Consider the following 12,282-nt stretch of genomic DNA (forward strand, 5'->3'; position numbering starts at 1 on the left):
ATGGACTGTAATTGATAAATTGCTGGAAGCTCAGTGTAGAAGTAGAAAATAGAATAAGCTTATTGATTATTATATAGCTAATAGGTAGGATTTAAAAGATACTATCAAAAACTAACAAACCAGAGAGTAAAGTATCAAATAAGAAAACAGCAGACAAGGGAAATGGTAATGGTAAAAGTAGAAGTTAACAAGTTAGATTATAGAAAAACAGAATTTGTGAGTGTGTGAGTGTGTGTGTGTGTGTGTGTGTGTGTGTGTGTGAGTGTGGGGGTGGGGCATGCCTGTGGGAGGTGGTTCAGTGAGAACTGGGCCGTGTCTTCCTTCAGACTTGAGAAAATACTGTGGAAAACACAGATATCACTAATATAGAACGATTTGTGTCTGTGTGTGTGTGTGTGTATAAGTATATACACACACATAAATTTTTCTCTGTAATTCATTGCTTTACAACTTGAAATTGAGAACATATGTGATTTTCATTACATGAATTGTGATTACTTACACTGAAATGGCAAGTGGAACTAACACCGTGCAAAGCCCAAGCACAGTTGTGTTTGTCTCTGTAGTAGCGATAATATGATTAAGGGAATATAGAATGTGTAATATATGGGCTAGCCACAGTGCTGGTGGCAATAGGAAAAGAAAGGACATTACTCGTGAGCAAAAGAGAGATATAATCAATGCTGGATTTCTTCAGGTATGTTTGGGCTTTAGAATTATATTCTTATAGCTTTCTTAACACCTACTATTATTAAAATTCTTTTGGGGGAAAACACTTCAATACAGTGAGTCTGCAACACTTACTTTAGCCTCACACACCCTTTTCCATGAAGCACTCTCATAAAATGCTGTATTATCAAACCATTGCATCTTAGCAGAACAAACATTTTAATTGGATGAGTTGACAAAAGGTGAGTTATTATCTTATAGAATATTTTCACAACCCAAGGCTGTGCACAGTTGCTGTTAGGGTTGAGATTTTTATCTTACATGTCAGAGCCCTGCATGTTCCCAACTTTCAAAATATCTAAAAAATAAATATAGCAAAGAGTGAACAATTTTTCCTTTTTAACAGTTTCTGTGTAGATACAGTTTTTCCTCCTTTCAACACATTATAGGTTGTCAGTTCCCTGGGTCATTTACTTCTCAACCCTCATGAACAAAGGAATATGCTGGTTCTACAGGGCTGAGCTTAAATTATTTTTTCCTAGTAAGAAAAATAGTTTAATTATTTCATAAACTTTTCTCATTTAAAACAAATTTATCCTCTGTCTTTGATGCTCACCATAAATTGCAACCATGTTTCATTCTAATATATTCTATTACTATTTGGCTCCTCAGAAGATTTAAAGGATGCCAATTTCCTGTACAATTTATTAGAAAATATTTAGCAATTCCGTTTAGAGCAAACTTATAAAAATACAACTTACAAAAGATTTATCACAGTGTTTGCATTTTAGCATGTTTCCAGAAATGGTAACCTAGTTTCTTCTTGCCTCCTTTTGACAAGAGTAAGTTTAATATTAAATATTAACCCTCCTCCCCATAAAAAGACACATATTATTTATTTAGAATGCATCTGTTATAAAATTATTTATAGATTTCATATTTTCTACAACACCTATATAAGGATCATCCTTCCTTATTTGATTTGATTGTCTTTCCTCATAAATTTTATTTAGTAGCCCTGTCACCTGCTCCTACCAGGAAAAAAAAGGACACTTTCCTGAGTGGGAGAGGGAAGATTCAACTTTCTTTTAGCGTCTCTTTCTTTGTTTCCCAAGGAAAAGGTATCTAAGTAATCTGTTGGGTCAAATCCCGGGATGTTGACTGGGCCATGCACACTCAGGTATTAGGTTTCTGTATGTTTCAAGGCCATTCCATGCTGCGACAGTTAATTTTATGTGTCAACTTGACTAGGCCACGGTGCCCAGTTGTTTGGTCAAACAGCAGTCTAGATGTTGCTGTGACATATTTTTTAGGCTTGATTAACATTTAAACCATCAGGCTTTGCATAAAGCAGACTACCCTCGATAATGTGGGTGGATCTCAGTCAATCAGGTGAAGACCAGTAAGAGCAAAGGTTGAGATTTCCAGAAGACTGTAACATCAAGAAGACTCAATACTGTAACATCAGCTCTTACCTGAATCTTCAGTCTCCCAACCTACTCTATGGATTTCAGACTTGTCAGCTCCTGTAATCACTTAAAATTCCTACAATTTCTTAAAATCTCTCCCCCCACCCTTTCTTTCACTCTAGATATATGAGGGCTATCCAGAAAGTATCCAGCCATGTAATATGAAAAATAGAGACATTTACTGAAGAAGATATAAGATACAAGAAGCATTGTACATAGAATAATGATGCCTCAGTCCCCTTCAAAGTAGGCACCTTGGAACTTCACACGGTTTTCCCAGTGTCTCTTAACCTAACCAGTACACGCTCAACATTCTCAGGTGTTCTGCTTGTTTCAGGCTTTCCAGAACGTAGATCACTTTCAACAGATTCTGGACCATCTTTGAAGCATTTCTGCCACACTTTTATTTGCACTGCATTGACTGCATCATCTCTGAAAGCCTTCTGAATCATCCAAACAGTTTATGTGCAGGAATGTTCAAGCTTAACACAAAATTTGATGCAGGCCGGGCACAGTGGCTCACGCCTGTAATCCTAGCACTCCGAGAGGCCAAGGCAGGTGGATTGTTTGAGCTCAGGAGTTCGAGACCAGCCTGAGCAAGAGTGAGACACTGTCTCTACTAAAAATCAGCTGGACAACTAAAAATATATGGAAAAAATTAGCTGGGCATGGTGGTGCATGCCTGTAGTCCCAGCTACCCGGGAGGCTGAGGCAGAAGGATTGCTTGAGCCCAGGAGTTTGAAGTTGCTGTGAGCTAGGCTAACACCACGGCACTCACTCTAGCCAGGGCAACAGAGTGAGACTCTGTCTCAAAAACAAAAAAACAAAAAAAAATTTGATGCAGATTCATTGCTCTACTCATTCAGTCATTTTGAATGCCACGGCCACATACTACACATGCTCACCAATGGCATCTAGCGCCCTACTGGCTAGTACAACAAACTTGTCATTGTTCACGCATACACATTGCAGTTCACTCTCCTTGGCTGTCGGGTTACATTGATGTTGCAGAAACTTCTTGTTATATTAACAATGGCTGTATACTTTCTGGACGGACCTCGCATATATGTCTACATATATATCTATATATAAAATAATCTATCATCTATTTATTTATCTGTCTATCCTATTGCTGTTGTTTCTGTGAAGAACCCTGACAAATACCCCTGTTAATGGCTCTCTCCTGTTTTCTCCTTTCATTTGTCTGGCCAGCCCTTTCATTTATATTCTTTCTATCTCATCTTCTCATTTTAGTACTCTGCCAATAAAGATCTGGATTTTCCCTCAGAGGGAAGGAACCCCAGGTTATGAGTCCAGAGACTCCCACATAGAGTCTCATATGTGCCTGGCTAAAATAAAGTGATCCTCCTCCTGGTATGTGCAGCTCCCTTGAAACCACAGGCCTCTTTGGATAAAGCCAAATATCAAATAGACCTCTATGTCCTACGGGACCTGCCAACCTATCCTAATCCTTAAATTTGTGGGAAGTTGAGAGGGGTCACCTCTATGTGGTCTGAAGCTGTATAAATCTGGTTCCAACACAAGATGGGACCTCCCTGGGCAGGAGATATGGAAAAGAGCAGCACAAATCTCTTCTGTTGATCACTCAAGTTGTGCCTACCACCTCTTGGTGCTCACTTTGTTATATTGTTTAACATCATTAAATTTGCACCACAACCCTGTGAAATAAAGATTGTTCTGTGAACACTTGAGATAACACAGCCCCTAAGTGTCAGAACTGCAACAGAAAACCACTCCCATAAAGGAACATCCCCCTCACAGTTGTCCCTCTTGGTTGCTCTAGTGGCCGAGGTAATAGCGGTCCCACAGACTCACATCAGGAATGAGGGCTGCCCTTAAATTTTAAATCTCTGTAGGTATTTGTATTATATTCTTCTAAAAATGTATATACTTCTAAACACATAATAAGGGAGACCAATGTCCACTAAAATCCATGTTCTTCTTTCAAAATTACAGAGTTGGGTCGAGATTCATCTGTCTTATTGGGGACCACATATCTCAGCCCTCTTTGCAACAAAGCGTTGCCACGTAAATTAATTCACAACTGACCTCACAAAATTTGGATGTCTTGGCATACTCTTTTCTATCTTTTTACTGGCTAATATGACCAGAGCATGGCCACTTATGAAGCCATTTTCTGCAGATGGCAAAGCCACTCTTCCCATGTGTCTCTGAATCATGGCAAGAGGGGAGATGCCCACTTGCCAAGAACATCTACCTTGGACTATTACATGAGTAAAAAACAGACCTCTTTATTTCTTAGCCACTGAATTATTTTTGGGTTTCTTGTTATAGCAGAATATCTTAGTCCATCCCAACCAAAGTGTATTCTATTTATATTTTTAGTTAAATTAATGAACATATAGCATTTTACTATGTACAAATATAGTATCCTATAAATAAATTTGTTTCATTGGTGAACTTATCCTGATGATTAAGTTGATATCTTTATGCATAACCAAAATTAACTGTCAAGAGAATAAATTGAGGGAAAAAAGATTACATCCAGTTGGTGGGTGGTCAATGTGTAAAAAAAGAAACTGGTAATTTTTAACTGATTTTTCCTTCCAACTCTATTTAAAACTAATGTGTGGACTTAACACCAGCTCTGATGTTTACTCACTGCATATGAGCTGGAGTATTTTTATTTCTTTGCTGCCCTTCGTTGTAGCTATGTCTTAAGTTTATCTCAAGCAAATTATATTTCCAAAAACATTAAGAATAAAAAAATTGAAGACAACCATCTCCACCGTTTTCTTGTTTATTTAATTCATATCATTGACTCAACTTCTCTGATGGCCTTTAACATAGCAGACCTTCTTGATTAATGATCAGGTTGGTGAAGTCTTGCTGAAAACTGGGCAATGGTATAGATGAATTAGCATAGGCATTTATAGCTTTATTTGACTGTGACATGGTTATTTTTATGAAAAAAATATTACAGAAAGATGTCTTTCCAAACTTTCTATTTTTTTATTTCCTCTCATAACAGATTAATTTCATGTCTCAACAATCTACTTAAATTTGTTATCATGATCTTAGAACAGGTGGGCACATATTAGGAAATGTCAAACTCCATCAGCCTGGCTGAATATAGATGTTCCATGTGGTGATTTTCCACATAGTGGGAGGGAAAAAAATTGATCTGGCAAAATAGCAAAGGCAGTAGTGAGTAATTTCAGTCTTCATCTCCCACCTTACCTCAACTATCCACTTTGTTTTTAAAACTTATATCCTCTACTTTTCTCTTTTCGTGGTCCCTGAACTTTCATCTGTGAGATATAATTTGTGAAAACATCCATTGGATCCTATTATATTTTTAATGAAAACCCATTGCTCTTGAAGAAAAAGATAAAAAATCCTCAACTTGGCTTCCAATGAGCATGATTTGGCCTGTGCCTGCATAACCTCCAGCTGTGGTTCTATACATTATCATCATTCCTAAGCCACGGTGACCCTTGTGTTGTCAGTTTTCTGAGAGCTCTGAGCACTTTCCTCCCCTAAAGCCTCTCATACACTGTGCCCTTGGCAGGAATACTTTTTTCTTCACTCTATGCTATGCTTCAAGTTAAATGACACTTGCTCAAAAAGGCATTTCCCGACCTTCTAATAAATTGCTCTGTTATAGCTGAGCATGTATCAGGATTGTAATTTACTTTTGTGTCTGATATTAGTTTAACGCTTGTCAATTTCCTGCAGTGAATACCTTTTGGTTTGTCTACTTGGTATTCCTTCCCATTTTCTGTGAGCAGAAATACCTTTCTGGAAACTTCTTCCCCCACTCCACCCATGTGATTGCTCCCAAAGATGTCTTTTCTATTACACAATTGTATTCCTACCCCAACTACAATTGTCTAGCAGAGTGATGGGCACCTAAATCTGATCACCTTTTGCTAATCACAGTTGATTGAAATAGTGACCAATCGAAGTTTTTTCCAAAGGATTTTTTAAAACTGTGATTATCATAGTCAAGCTTTCCTCAAGTAGAACTCTGGTGCTGTTAGCAGCCTTGTTCCCACAATTTGGAAAAGTACTAGATGTCTACAATGGAAGAGAGCAAGGCTGACATGCAGAAAGAATCAGAGATTAGAAGGGGATTGAGAGTACCAGCAGTGTTTGAGTGCCTGGGTCTAGTTCTTCCAGAAGCCAAGTTACAACTTTGACGTTACACATGGACTGATTTTATGAGATACTCCAGTATCCAGTTAGTTTGAGTTGGATTGCTGTTACTGATAATCAAGATTGCTGATTATGAATAGGTCTTGGAAGATGTATGTTTGACAAAGTCACCATTTGCGTGTCTGGACAATGTGCCCAACCTTTCATTTTCTTTGGAACATATATTTTTGTGTGATTTTGTGAAGGAAGCTCTACCTGCTGAGAGCATATTAAACTACAAAGGATCCATATGCTAATAATCCAATTTTTTGATTTCTTCATTTCTCTCTAAACCTTGAATGTTTGTATGAAGGGTTTTCAGTTGTGTTTTAGGTTGAAATCTGAAAAATATTCAGACTGCAGAACTTTGCTTAGATAACTTGATTAAAGCCAACCATTCTAGATCTTTTTCCCCTGTTATTTTTCTTCTATCCTCCCCAAATGTAAACTCTTATTTTAAAAATATGTTGAAAGAATGTCTTTTTAATAAAGTGTCTGTTGCTGATTTGTAGCATTTAAGATTTCCTAAGTTTTGTCATCTTAGGTATGGGTGACCTAAGAACCCAGCTATTTTGGCATTTCTTTCTGAGATTATCCTGCTAATGAAGGCTTCAATGATCCAACTGAGTAATGTAAAAATGTAGGCTCCCTCTGTCTCTCAAAATTTCCACCCTAGGACAGTACTCTTGCCACCTCACCATATGCTTAGAATATTTCAGGGAGTAAAGTCAAGTTGGAACAACATTTCCTACTGTTTCACCATGATTGTTTGTGCAACAGATGCAGGCAATCCATCTATGCCAGGAGAAACTGAGAGGAAAATGCTCTCATGACCATAGACACCAAAACACAATCTTAAAATGCTCTCTTAAGGCACTGCCAGTGTGGTGCCAGTGTGCTGAGTGGAGAGAAAATCTGTGTGCCCAGAGAGGGAGAGTGAAGTGATTGTGAGACTTTGCATTGGAATTCAGGGCCATCCTGTCACAGAGGAACAGAGCATAGGACAGAATTCTTTTGACACCCATGGAAGGATCATTTAGACCAGCCTGGCCAGAGGGAAATCATCTACCCTAAACACAGGTTCAGGCTAGCCCCACCACTGGCTGACAAAAAGCAACCTGGTGCCTGGAATAAATTCATAAGGCAGTCACACCACAAAGGCTGCGGTACTTGGGCAATTCCTGTGGCTGTGCCAACTCAGAACCAGTGGACTTGGGCGTGCATGTGACCCAGTGAGACATCAGCAGCAGTGTCCAAGCCTGTAACGATGTTACCCGCCCCGCCCAACGCCAGGTAATGCAGCTAAGGGAGAGTCCTCTTCCATGTGGGGAAAAGAAAGGAAGAGGTCAGAGGACTTTGTTTTTCAAGTTGGGTACCAGCTCAGCCACAGTAAAATAAAGTGCCAAGCAGACTCCTGAATTCCCTGATGCCAGGCCTTAGTCCTGGGTGACATTTCTAAACCCACCGTGGGCCAGAAGAAAACATACTTCCCTGAAGGGAAGGATGCAGTCTTGACAGAATTCAGCACCTTCTGACTAAAGAGCCCTTGGATTTTGAATGAACATCATAGGTAGCAAGGCAACAGTCACCACAGGCAGTGGGTGAGACTAGGCTGGCTTCAGATGTCACCTGGCACAGTCCTACCTGTGGTGGCCACAAGGAAGTGCTCACAACTCCAGCCTAACAGCACAGAGAATGAGTGAAGAGAGTAAGAGAATTTGCCTGGTAATCCAGGGAGTTCTCCCATACCTTACCCAAGTCCACCAAAGTAGTCCGCCATGAGTCTGCAAGAGTCATAGCATTTCTGGGCTTGGAGCACACCCAGTGCTGTTATGGCTGCAGTGACCAAAGACTTAGATCCCAACACTCAATTCCCTTTGAATATCTGGAAAGCCTTCTCAAGAAGGACATATTCAAACAAGCCCAGACTGTGAAGATTAAAATAAATACCTAAATCTTCAATGCCCAGACATCAACAAACATCCACAAGCATCAAGAATACCCAGGAAAACATGACCTCACCAAATGAACTAAATAAGGTACCAGTGACATATCCCAGAATGATGGAGATATGTGAACTTTCAGATAAACAATTCAAAATTGCTGTCCTGAAGAAGCACAATGAACTTCAAGGCAACACAGAGAAGGAATTCAGAAGCCTATCAGTGAAATTTAACATAAAGATTGAAATTTTTAAAAAAAGCAGAAATTCTGGAGCTGAAACATTCAATTGACAAACTGAAAAATGCATCACAGTCTCTCAACAGCAGAAGTGATCAAGCAGAAGAAAGAATTAGTGAGCTGAAAGATAGGCTATTTGAAAATACACAGGCAGAAGAGAAAAAAGAAAAAAGATTAAAAAAATAATGAAGCATGCCTACAAGATCTAGAAAAATATCCTCAAAAGGGCCAATCTAAGAGTTATTGGAGAGGAGAGAGAAAGACTGGGGTAAAAAGTTTATTCAGAGAAATAATAACAGAGAACAATCCAAACCTAGAGAAAGATATCAATATTCAGGTATAAGAAAGTCATAGAACACCAAGCATATTTAGCCCAAACAAGACTACCTCAAGGCATTTACTAATCAAGCTTCCAAAGATCACAGATAAAGAAAAGGTCCTAAGAGAAGGAAGAAAAGAGAAATAAATCATGAATAAAGGAGCTTCAATACATCTAGCAGCAGACTTCTCAGTGGAAACCTGATAGGTTAGGAGAGAGTGGCATGACATATTCAAGTCCGCTTTTACAGCTAGCACTCTACCAAGCAGGGGAAAAGACCATCCATATAGCTCAGGGATTTACATCTTTGCATGATGATGTCTCTGGGAATAGTTTAAAAGACTGAGCAGGTTATATAAAATTGAAAGGTGTTCAAGGTATACGCATTGACCAAAAAATATAGAATCACTTCCACCTTTGTGAAAACAGGGCATACAAATCCAGTGAGATTAGTAGTCTTTTTTATTTTATTTTAATAGATTTGAGAGTACAAGTTGAATTCCATTACATGTATATATTGGTATAGCGGCGAGTCTGGGCTTTTGGTAGTCTATTTTAGGGATGGCACTTGAGACGGTCCTGCCATTGGTTTAAGAGAATGGATAGTTGCCTAATGATGCTGATAAGAGTAACAGAATCCTACCTCTGGAATGATGTCATGTGTGCCTTGAGTGGATCTTTCAGGCAAGGTAGTGGTCAGGGCATCAAAAAAGCAGAATCAGAACTACAAGTTTATAGAACAAATGCAAGGAATGGTTTTGCGCCTGCTTACAAATAAAGGTGTTTTCATTATTTTTGTTTTTAAATAAACATTGTTTCTGAGGCAAAATATGGTCATAGACTGGTTCTCAAGGTAATGCTGATTTTAAGATTGTGAGTAGAGCTAACTATCATGGGCCTTCACATATTTCAGTGGCTCTTACTATCTTCAAAAAGAATCCAAGAATTAGACACAATCAAATTGGCTTCAGTAAGTTTCCAACACTTATGAATGATAACTTTTATTTAGAGCATTTTCTAAACACTTTAGGTGACCAAGAGGAGAGAGATTTGGAGGAAGGGATTTGCTGCTACTTAATTCAGAGTTTGAAGGCAGTCTCCTAAAGGCACGTACCCCAAAAGTGTACAGAGAGCTCATGCTAAAAATGTTATGTTTCTTCAACAAGTATGCAGAGTTGAAGATGGGAAATCGAAGGGCAATGACTAAGAAAAAAGGAGATGTTATTAAATGAGAATATGGATTTGAGTAGTTAACAGCAAAGTGTTTTTGAAGCACTTTTAAGAAGCTCCTTTTTGTAGGAGGAATATCAACACCTGGGAAAGTGGCGTTAAATAAATAATGCTGCCAAAAGCACATCAGGAGCTTAGATGCACTATGAGCACAGAATCGCAGAGCTGAATTAATGAGGACATCTTGTATTAAATCATTTGACAACCTGGATGCTATTTGTCATTGAAATGCAACTTAATATACATTTTATATGCTATAAAATGCTCACCTTCAGATAGAGTGTATTACAATGTGAGTCCACATATGCATGTGGATATGTGTGTTTTTCTCAGCCTAATTCTCAATGGGGATGTGTGCTGTCAGAAGGATTCACCCTTAGATGTTGGGCAGAGAAGGCAGAACAATTATAGGCCTCCTGCACGTGGCACCTGGCAAACTGCTAAACAATTCCTATTGATGGGGAAGGCAAGAGGGCTCCTTTTGTGGCATATGAAACCACTTTAACCCACTCCCTCCTCTATACCTCTCCATCTCAACGCTGTTGCCAGATTCATCTTCTTCAGTCTCCAGATTTATCATATCCTTCTCCAATTTATAACCCCGCAACAGTCATCTGTTTCTCACAGATGTAAATCCAAATACCTACACCTGGCAGTTCAGACCTTGCAGGGTATAACCTACAGAAACCTTTGTCCTGCATAAACTGGGGATTTTGATGTTTGCCTTAAACTTGCTTGGCTGTGCTTTTCTCAAGCTTTTCACTCTTTGCTCTGCAAAATTTAATTCTGAAAAGAGTGAAAGGTTTTGTGTTTGTTAAAAAGAGAGAGAGAAAGGGAGGGAGGGAGGGAGGGTGTGGCTCTCTGCTCCCAGTTTCTGGAAGCAGTTTTAGGAGAAAAGAAAGAACAAAACTATAAAAACCGTCCTTTTCATAAATAAAAATAGCTTGCTCACAAACTCTGTCAAGGCATTCAAAAGCAATTTATATAATCAACATGGATTCCAATTATCACTGTGCTCGATTACATTAGATAAAAACAGTTTGCGCAATATAAATTCACTTGGCTCTCCCAACTTCCTATTTATAGTTAGGGAAAAGCTCTCTTTACCTTAAATGGAAAGTGGATGTTCTAGTATCAGAAACTTTATCAATGTGCCAAGGAAGTGATATTGTAACTTATTCCTCCTGAAATGATCAATTATCCAGGCCTCAGTTGTACTACTGCGGGGAGAAACATTTAAAGGAAGAATTAAGAGACATGTCCAAGGAATGGAGGGAAAGAGATTTGTGCAAAGGAGGTTGGCACTGTGCCCCATACATGGTGCCAGCTATTCCATCTGTGGCCAGGCTGAGTTAAGGTAGGATAAAAAATCTGTGCTCTGAAATATGTGCCTGTCAATGCTTCTCTTTCCTTATTTTTCTAGTGAGAGATGAATTGCAATCTCAGACTAAGATGACAATGTTGTTTTTTTCTCTATCTAATCTAATCTATAATTGGGGAACAGTATGTTTATGGAGGTTTTCTATGGTGGCATCAGCAAGAGAGGCAGCTTAGAGTTCAAGAATGAGTCTGGGAAGAAGAGGTAGAGAGAAAGGAAAAGAAATGGCATCTCACTTTTTACTTTCCCAGCCAAGGATTTCGCATGGTTGGAATTGCACACCTGGCCAGAGGGCTGCTGAACAGCACACCTGAGTTATTTCTCTTTTTTCATTTAGTACTTCCAATTTATTTCCTAAAATCTTGGGTTGTTTCCACATTTCCCTTCCCTCTCCCCCACACCCTCAGGAGCCTTGGTAAACATCAGACACTCGGTGGCAATGATGGCGGAGAGGAGGAAGCCATGTCCAACCTCATGCTGTCCCATTTCCCAGACCCTTTGTTACAGCATTCTTGGTGGCAAGATTTGGAAGGCCACACTTTGGTGATAGATGTGGCTTTTGCTCAGGAGAGGTAAGAGTGTGAGGGCTGAAGGAAAACAACTAAGATTGAGCAGTTTAGGAAGACACTGCAGTTTGTTTCTATATGTTCCAGTCAGTTTACCACGTTAGGGAAGAGGACAGGACCTTCAAGTAAACGCTGTCATAGGAATAAATCTTCCTTTGGCCAGTCAACTATTGAATCTCTTATGAGGATGTAAAACTTTCACTTAACCTTTTCCTATTTGTTCCTAAAGGAAAAATTAAAGGAAAAGAGTTGCTGATTTTGTGGGTCAGAAGACTCCAGAACACTGAATCA

Source organism: Propithecus coquereli, unplaced genomic scaffold (genome assembly GCF_000956105.1).
Source record: "Propithecus coquereli isolate 6110/MARCELLA unplaced genomic scaffold, Pcoq_1.0 Scaffold96, whole genome shotgun sequence".
NCBI lineage: Eukaryota > Metazoa > Chordata > Mammalia > Primates > Indriidae > Propithecus > Propithecus coquereli.